Source organism: Onthophagus taurus, unplaced genomic scaffold (assembly GCF_036711975.1).
Source record: "Onthophagus taurus isolate NC unplaced genomic scaffold, IU_Otau_3.0 ScKx7SY_14, whole genome shotgun sequence".
NCBI lineage: Eukaryota > Metazoa > Arthropoda > Insecta > Coleoptera > Scarabaeidae > Onthophagus > Onthophagus taurus.
Window position 1 is genome coordinate 1,413,261 of NW_027248939.1, and position 10,245 is coordinate 1,423,505.

A 10,245-nucleotide genomic window follows, 5' to 3' on the forward strand; every position below is an offset into this window, starting at 1 on the left:
GATAAAAAACAAAATGTGCCCAAAACGTGATATTCTGACGTTATACGCCGTTCTGAGACATGTTTGAACTTTCTATCACTTTTGGTTCCGATAATTCTGTTGACCATATTTGTGATATTCAGACGCCAAATGACATCTTTGAGCATGTTGGAGATAAAAAACAAAATGTGCCCAAAACGTTATATTTTGACGTTATACGCCGTTCTGAAACATGTTTGAACTTTCTATCACTTTTGGTTCCGATTATTCTGTTGACCATATTTGTGATATTCAGGCGCCAAATGACATGTTGGAGCATGTTGGAGATAAAAAACAAAATGTGCCCAAAACGTGATATTATGACGTTATACGGCGTTCTGAGACATGTTTGAACTTTCTATCACTTTTGGTTCCGATAATTCTGTTGACCATATTTGTGATATTCAGGCGCCAAATGACATCTTTGAGCATGTTGGAGATAAAAAACAAAATGTGCCCAAAACGTGATATTATGACGTTATACGCCGTTCTGAGGCATGTTTGAACTTTCTATCACTTTTGGTTCCGATAATTCTGTTGACCATATTTGTGATATTCAGGCGCCAAATGACATCTTTGAGCATGTTGGAGATAAAAAACAAAATGTGCCCAAAACGTGGTATTATGACGTTATACGGCGTTCTGAGACATGTTTGAACTTTCTATCACTTTTGGTTCCGATAATTCTGTTGACCATATTTGTGATATTCAGGCGCCAAATGACATGTTGGAGCCTGTTGGAGATAAAAAACAAAATGTGCCCAAAACGTGATATTCTGACGTTATACGCCGTTCTGAGACATGTTTGAACTTTCTATCACTTTTGGTTCCGATAATTCTGTTGACCATATTTGTGATATTCAGACGCCAAATGACATCTTTGAGCATGTTGGAGATAAAAAACAAAATGTGCCCAAAACGTTATATTTTGACGTTATACGCCGTTCTGAAACATGTTTGAACTTTCTATCACTTTTGGTTCCGATTATTCTGTTGACCATATTTGTGATATTCAGGCGCCAAATGACATGTTGGAGCATGTTGGAGATAAAAAACAAAATGTGCCCAAAACGTGATATTATGACGTTATACGGCGTTCTGAGACATGTTTGAACTTTCTATCACTTTTGGTTCCGATAATTCTGTTGACCATATTTGTGATATTCAGGCGCCAAATGACATGTTGGAGCATGTTGGAGATAAAAAACAAAATGTGCCCAAAACGTGATATTATGACGTTATACGGCGTTCTGAGACATGTTTGAACTTTCTATCACTTTTGGTTCCGATAATTCTGTTGACCATATTTGTGATATTCAGACGCCAAATTACATGTTGGAGCATGTTGGAGATAAAAAACAAAATGTGCCCAAAACGTGATATTATGACTTTATACGCCGTTCTGAGCCATGTTTGAACTTTCTATCACTTTTGGTTCCGATAATTCTGTTGACCATATTTGTGATATTCAGACGCCAAATGACATCTTTGAGCATGTTGGAGATAAAAAACAAAATGTGCCCAAAACGTTATATTTTGACGTTATACGCCGTTCTGAAACATGTTTGAACTTTCTATCACTTTTGGTTCCGATTATTCTGTTGACCATATTTGTGATATTCAGGCGCCAAATGACATGTTGGAGCATGTTGGAGATAAAAAACAAAATGTGCCCAAAACGTGATATTATGACGTTATACGGCGTTCTGAGACATGTTTGAACTTTCTATCACTTTTGGTTCCGATAATTCTGTTGACCATATTTGTGATATTCAGACGCCAAATTACATGTTGGAGCATGTTGGAGATAAAAAACAAAATGTGCCCAAAACGTGATATTATGACTTTATACGCCGTTCTGAGCCATGTTTGAACTTTCTATCACTTTTGGTTCCGATAATTCTGTTGACCATATTTGTGATATTCAGACGCCAAATGACATCTTTGAGCATGTTGGAGATAAAAAACAAAATGTGCCCAAAACGTGATATTATGACGTTATACGGCGTTCTGAGACATGTTTGAACTTTCTATCACTTTTGGTTCCGATAATTCTGTTGACCATATTTGTGATATTCAGGCGCCAAATGACATCTTTGAGCATGTTGGAGATAAAAAACAAAATGTGCCCAAAACGTGATATTATGACGTTATACGCCGTTCTGAGACATGTTTGAACTTTCTATCACTTTTGGTTCCGATAATTCTGTTGACCATATTTGTGATATTCAGGCGCCAAATGACATGTTGGAGCCTGTTGGAGATAAAAAACAAAATGTGCCCAAAACGTGATATTCTGACGTTATACGCCGTTCTGAGACATGTTTGAACTTTCTATCACTTTTGGTTCCGATAATTCTGTTGACCATATTTGTGATATTCAGACGCCAAATGACATCTTTGAGCATGTTGGAGATAAAAAACAAAATGTGCCCAAAACGTTATATTTTGACGTTATACGCCGTTCTGAAACATGTTTGAACTTTCTATCACTTTTGGTTCCGATTATTCTGTTGACCATATTTGTGATATTCAGGCGCCAAATGACATGTTGGAGCATGTTGGAGATAAAAAACAAAATGTGCCCAAAACGTGATATTATGACGTTATACGGCGTTCTGAGACATGTTTGAACTTTCTATCACTTTTGGTTCCGATAATTCTGTTGACCATATTTGTGATATTCAGACGCCAAATTACATGTTGGAGCATGTTGGAGATAAAAAACAAAATGTGCCCAAAACGTGATATTATGACTTTATACGCCGTTCTGAGCCATGTTTGAACTTTCTATCACTTTTGGTTCCGATAATTCTGTTGACCATATTTGTGATATTCAGACGCCAAATGACATCTTTGAGCATGTTGGAGATAAAAAACAAAATGTGCCCAAAACGTGATATTATGACGTTATACGCCGTTCTGAGACATGTTTGAACTTTCTATCACTTTTGGTTCCGATAATTCTGTTGACCATATTTGTGATATACAGACGCCAAATGACATCTTTGAGCATGTTGGAGATAAAAAACAAAATGTGCCCAAAACGTGATATTATGACGTTATACGCCGTTCTGAGACATGTTTGAACTTTCTATCACTTTTGGTTCCGATAATTCTGTTGACCATATTTGTGATATTCAGGCGCCAAATGACATGTTGGAGCCTGTTGGAGATAAAAAACAAAATGTGCCCAAAACGTGATATTCTGACGTTATACGCCGTTCTGAGACATGTTTGAACTTTCTATCACTTTTGGTTCCGATAATTCTGTTGACCATATTTGTGATATTCAGACGCCAAATGACATCTTTGAGCATGTTGGAGATAAAAAACAAAATGTGCCCAAAACGTTATATTTTGACGTTATACGCCGTTCTGAAACATGTTTGAACTTTCTATCACTTTTGGTTCCGATTATTCTGTTGACCATATTTGTGATATTCAGGCGCCAAATGACATCTTTGAGCATGTTGGAGATAAAAAACAAAATGTGCCCAAAACGTGATATTATGACGTTATACGCCGTTCTGAGACATGTTTGAACTTTCTATCACTTTTGGTTCCGATAATTCTGTTGACCATATTTGTGATATTCAGGCGCCAAATGACATCTTTGAGCATGTTGGAGATAAAAAACAAAATGTGCCCAAAACGTGGTATTATGACGTTATACGGCGTTCTGAGACATGTTTGAACTTTCTATCACTTTTGGTTCCGATAATTCTGTTGACCATATTTGTGATATTCAGGCGCCAAATGACATGTTGGAGCCTGTTGGAGATAAAAAACAAAATGTGCCCAAAACGTGATATTCTGACGTTATACGCCGTTCTGAGACATGTTTGAACTTTCTATCACTTTTGGTTCCGATAATTCTGTTGACCATATTTGTGATATTCAGACGCCAAATGACATCTTTGAGCATGTTGGAGATAAAAAACAAAATGTGCCCAAAACGTTATATTTTGACGTTATACGCCGTTCTGAAACATGTTTGAACTTTCTATCACTTTTGGTTCCGATTATTCTGTTGACCATATTTGTGATATTCAGGCGCCAAATGACATGTTGGAGCATGTTGGAGATAAAAAACAAAATGTGCCCAAAACGTGATATTATGACGTTATACGGCGTTCTGAGACATGTTTGAACTTTCTATCACTTTTGGTTCCGATAATTCTGTTGACCATATTTGTGATATTCAGACGCCAAATTACATGTTGGAGCATGTTGGAGATAAAAAACAAAATGTGCCCAAAACGTGATATTATGACGTTATACGCCGTTCTGAGCCATGTTTGAACTTTCTATCACTTTTGGTTCCGATAATTCTGTTGACCATATTTGTGATATTCAGACGCCAAATGACATCTTTGAGCATGTTGGAGATAAAAAACAAAATGTGCCCAAAACGTTATATTATGACGTTATACGCCGTTCTGAGACATGTTTGAACTTTCTATCACTTTTGGTTCCGATAATTCTGTTGACCATATTTGTGATATTCAGGCGCCAAATGACATGTTGGAGCATGTTGGAGATAAAAAACAAAATGTGCCCAAAACGTGATATTATGACGTTATACGCCGTTCTGAGACATATTTGAACTTTCTATCACTTTTGGTTCCGATAATTCTGTTGACCGTATTTGTGTTATTCAGACGCCAAATGACATCTTTGAGCATGTTGGAGATAAAAAACAAAATGTGCCCAAAACGTGATATTATGACGTTATACGCCGTTCTGAGACATGTTTGAACTTTCTATCACTTTTGGTTCCGATAATTCTGTTGACCATATTTGTGATATACAGACGCCAAATGACATCTTTGAGCATGTTGGAGATAAAAAACAAAATGTGCCCAAAACGTGATATTATGACGTTATACGGCGTTCTGAGACATGTTTGAACTTTCTATCACTTTTGGTTCCGATAATTCTGTTGACCATATTTGTGATATTCAGACGCCAAATTACATGTTGGAGCATGTTGGAGATAAAAAACAAAATGTGCCCAAAACGTGATATTATGACGTTATACGGCGTTCTGAGACATGTTTGAACTTTCTATCACTTTTGGTTCCGATAATTCTGTTGACCATATTTGTGATATTCAGACGCCAAATTACATGTTGGAGCATGTTGGAGATAAAAAACAAAATGTGCCCAAAACGTGATATTATGACGTTATACGCCGTTCTGAGCCATGTTTGAACTTTCTATCACTTTTGGTTCCGATAATTCTGTTGACCATATTTGTGATATTCAGGCGCCAAATGACATGTTGGAGCATGTTGGAGATAAAAAACAAAATGTGCCCAAAACGTGATATTATGACGTTATACGCCGTTCTGAGACATATTTGAACTTTCTATCACTTTTGGTTCCGATAATTCTGTTGACCGTATTTGTGTTATTCAGACGCCAAATGACATCTTTGAGCATGTTGGAGATAAAAAACAAAATGTGCCCAAAACGTGATATTATGACGTTATACGCCGTTCTGAGACATGTTTGAACTTTCTATCACTTTTGGTTCCGATAATTCTGTTGACCATATTTGTGATATACAGACGCCAAATGACATCTTTGAGCATGTTGGAGATAAAAAACAAAATGTGCCCAAAACGTGATATTATGACGTTATACGCCGTTCTGAGACATGTTTGAACTTTCTATCACTTTTGGTTCCGATAATTCTGTTGACCATATTTGTGATATTCAGGCGCCAAATGACATGTTGGAGCATGTTGGAGATAAAAAACAAAATGTGCCCAAAACGTGATATTATGACGTTATACGCCGTTCTGAGACATGTTTCAACTTTCTATCACTTTTGGTTCCGATAATTCTGTTGACCATATTTGTGATATTCAGGCGATAAATGACATGTTGGAGCATGTTGGAGATAAAAAACAAAATGTGCCCAAAACGTTATATTATGACGTTATACGCCGTTCTGAGACATGTTTGAACTTTCTATCACTTTTGGTTCCGATAATTCTGTTGACCATATTTGTGATATTCAGGCGCCAAATGACATGTTGGAGCATGTTGGAGATAAAAAACAAAATGTGCCCAAAACGTGATATTATGACGTTATACGCCGTTCTGAGACATGTTTGAACTTTCTATCACTTTTGGTTCCGATAATTCTGTTGACCATATTTGTGATATTCAGGCGCCAAATGACATGTTGGAGCATGTTGGAGATAAAAAACAAAATGTGCCCAAAACGTGATATTATGACGTTATACGCCGTTCTGAGACATGTTTGAACTTTCTATCACTTTTGGTTCCGATAATTCTGTTGACCATATTTGTGATATTCAGACGCCAAATGACATCTTTGAGCATGTTGGAGATAAAAAACAAAATGTGCCCAAAACGTTATATTTTGACGTTATACGCCGTTCTGAAACATGTTTGAACTTTCTATCACTTTTGGTTCCGATTATTCTGTTGACCATATTTGTGATATTCAGGCGCCAAATGACATGTTGGAGCATGTTGGAGATAAAAAACAAAATGTGCCCAAAACGTGATATTATGACGTTATACGGCGTTCTGAGACATGTTTGAACTTTCTATCACTTTTGGTTCCGATAATTCTGTTGACCATATTTGTGATATTCAGGCGCCAAATGACATGTTGGAGCATGTTGGAGATAAAAAACAAAATGTGCCCAAAACGTGATATTATGACGTTATACGGCGTTCTGAGACATGTTTGAACTTTCTATCACTTTTGGTTCCGATAATTCTGTTGACCATATTTGTGATATTCAGACGCCAAATTACATGTTGGAGCATGTTGGAGATAAAAAACAAAATGTGCCCAAAACGTGATATTATGACTTTATACGCCGTTCTGAGCCATGTTTGAACTTTCTATCACTTTTGGTTCCGATAATTCTGTTGACCATATTTGTGATATTCAGACGCCAAATGACATCTTTGAGCATGTTGGAGATAAAAAACAAAATGTGCCCAAAACGTTATATTTTGACGTTATACGCCGTTCTGAAACATGTTTGAACTTTCTATCACTTTTGGTTCCGATTATTCTGTTGACCATATTTGTGATATTCAGGCGCCAAATGACATGTTGGAGCATGTTGGAGATAAAAAACAAAATGTGCCCAAAACGTGATATTATGACGTTATACGGCGTTCTGAGACATGTTTGAACTTTCTATCACTTTTGGTTCCGATAATTCTGTTGACCATATTTGTGATATTCAGACGCCAAATTACATGTTGGAGCATGTTGGAGATAAAAAACAAAATGTGCCCAAAACGTGATATTATGACTTTATACGCCGTTCTGAGCCATGTTTGAACTTTCTATCACTTTTGGTTCCGATAATTCTGTTGACCATATTTGTGATATTCAGACGCCAAATGACATCTTTGAGCATGTTGGAGATAAAAAACAAAATGTGCCCAAAACGTGATATTATGACGTTATACGGCGTTCTGAGACATGTTTGAACTTTCTATCACTTTTGGTTCCGATAATTCTGTTGACCATATTTGTGATATTCAGGCGCCAAATGACATCTTTGAGCATGTTGGAGATAAAAAACAAAATGTGCCCAAAACGTGATATTATGACGTTATACGCCGTTCTGAGACATGTTTGAACTTTCTATCACTTTTGGTTCCGATAATTCTGTTGACCATATTTGTGATATTCAGGCGCCAAATGACATCTTTGAGCATGTTGGAGATAAAAAACAAAATGTGCCCAAAACGTGGTATTATGACGTTATACGGCGTTCTGAGACATGTTTGAACTTTCTATCACTTTTGGTTCCGATAATTCTGTTGACCATATTTGTGATATTCAGGCGCCAAATGACATGTTGGAGCCTGTTGGAGATAAAAAACAAAATGTGCCCAAAACGTGATATTCTGACGTTATACGCCGTTCTGAGACATGTTTGAACTTTCTATCACTTTTGGTTCCGATAATTCTGTTGACCATATTTGTGATATTCAGACGCCAAATGACATCTTTGAGCATGTTGGAGATAAAAAACAAAATGTGCCCAAAACGTTATATTTTGACGTTATACGCCGTTCTGAAACATGTTTGAACTTTCTATCACTTTTGGTTCCGATTATTCTGTTGACCATATTTGTGATATTCAGGCGCCAAATGACATGTTGGAGCATGTTGGAGATAAAAAACAAAATGTGCCCAAAACGTCATATTATGACGTTATACGGCGTTCTGAGACATGTTTGAACTTTCTATCACTTTTGGTTCCGATAATTTTGTTGACCATATTTGTGATATTCAGACGCCAAATTACATGTTGGAGCATGTTGGAGATAAAAAACAAAATGTGCCCAAAACGTGATATTATGACTTTATACGCCGTTCTGAGCCATGTTTGAACTTTCTATCACTTTTGGTTCCGATAATTCTGTTGACCATATTTGTGATATTCAGACGCCAAATGACATCTTTGAGCATGTTGGAGATAAAAAACAAAATGTGCCCAAAACGTGATATTATGACGTTATACGCCGTTCTGAGACATGTTTGAACTTTCTATCACTTTTGGTTCCGATAATTCTGTTGACCATATTTGTGATATACAGACGCCAAATGACATCTTTGAGCATGTTGGAGATAAAAAACAAAATGTGCCCAAAACGTGATATTATGACGTTATACGCCGTTCTGAGACATGTTTGAACTTTCTATCACTTTTGGTTCCGATAATTCTGTTGACCATATTTGTGATATTCAGGCGCCAAATGACATGTTGGAGCCTGTTGGAGATAAAAAACAAAATGTGCCCAAAACGTGATATTCTGACGTTATACGCCGTTCTGAGACATGTTTGAACTTTCTATCACTTTTGGTTCCGATAATTCTGTTGACCATATTTGTGATATTCAGACGCCAAATGACATCTTTGAGCATGTTGGAGATAAAAAACAAAATGTGCCCAAAACGTTATATTTTGACGTTATACGCCGTTCTGAAACATGTTTGAACTTTCTATCACTTTTGGTTCCGATTATTCTGTTGACCATATTTGTGATATTCAGGCGCCAAATGACATCTTTGAGCATGTTGGAGATAAAAAACAAAATGTGCCCAAAACGTGATATTATGACGTTATACGCCGTTCTGAGACATGTTTGAACTTTCTATCACTTTTGGTTCCGATAATTCTGTTGACCATATTTGTGATATTCAGGCGCCAAATGACATCTTTGAGCATGTTGGAGATAAAAAACAAAATGTGCCCAAAACGTGGTATTATGACGTTATACGGCGTTCTGAGACATGTTTGAACTTTCTATCACTTTTGGTTCCGATAATTCTGTTGACCATATTTGTGATATTCAGGCGCCAAATGACATGTTGGAGCCTGTTGGAGATAAAAAACAAAATGTGCCCAAAACGTGATATTCTGACGTTATACGCCGTTCTGAGACATGTTTGAACTTTCTATCACTTTTGGTTCCGATAATTCTGTTGACCATATTTGTGATATTCAGACGCCAAATGACATCTTTGAGCATGTTGGAGATAAAAAACAAAATGTGCCCAAAACGTTATATTATGACGTTATACGCCGTTCTGAGACATGTTTGAACTTTCTATCACTTTTGGTTCCGATAATTCTGTTGACCATATTTGTGATATTCAGGCGCCAAATGACATGTTGGAGCATGTTGGAGATAAAAAACAAAATGTGCCCAAAACGTGATATTATGACGTTATACGCCGTTCTGAGACATATTTGAACTTTCTATCACTTTTGGTTCCGATAATTCTGTTGACCGTATTTGTGTTATTCAGACGCCAAATGACATCTTTGAGCATGTTGGAGATAAAAAACAAAATGTGCCCAAAACGTGATATTATGACGTTATACGCCGTTCTGAGACATGTTTGAACTTTCTATCACTTTTGGTTCCGATAATTCTGTTGACCATATTTGTGATATACAGACGCCAAATGACATCTTTGAGCATGTTGGAGATAAAAAACAAAATGTGCCCAAAACGTGATATTATGACGTTATACGGCGTTCTGAGACATGTTTGAACTTTCTATCACTTTTGGTTCCGATAATTCTGTTGACCATATTTGTGATATTCAGACGCCAAATTACATGTTGGAGCATGTTGGAGATAAAAAACAAAATGTGCCCAAAACGTGATATTATGACGTTATACGGCGTTCTGAGACAT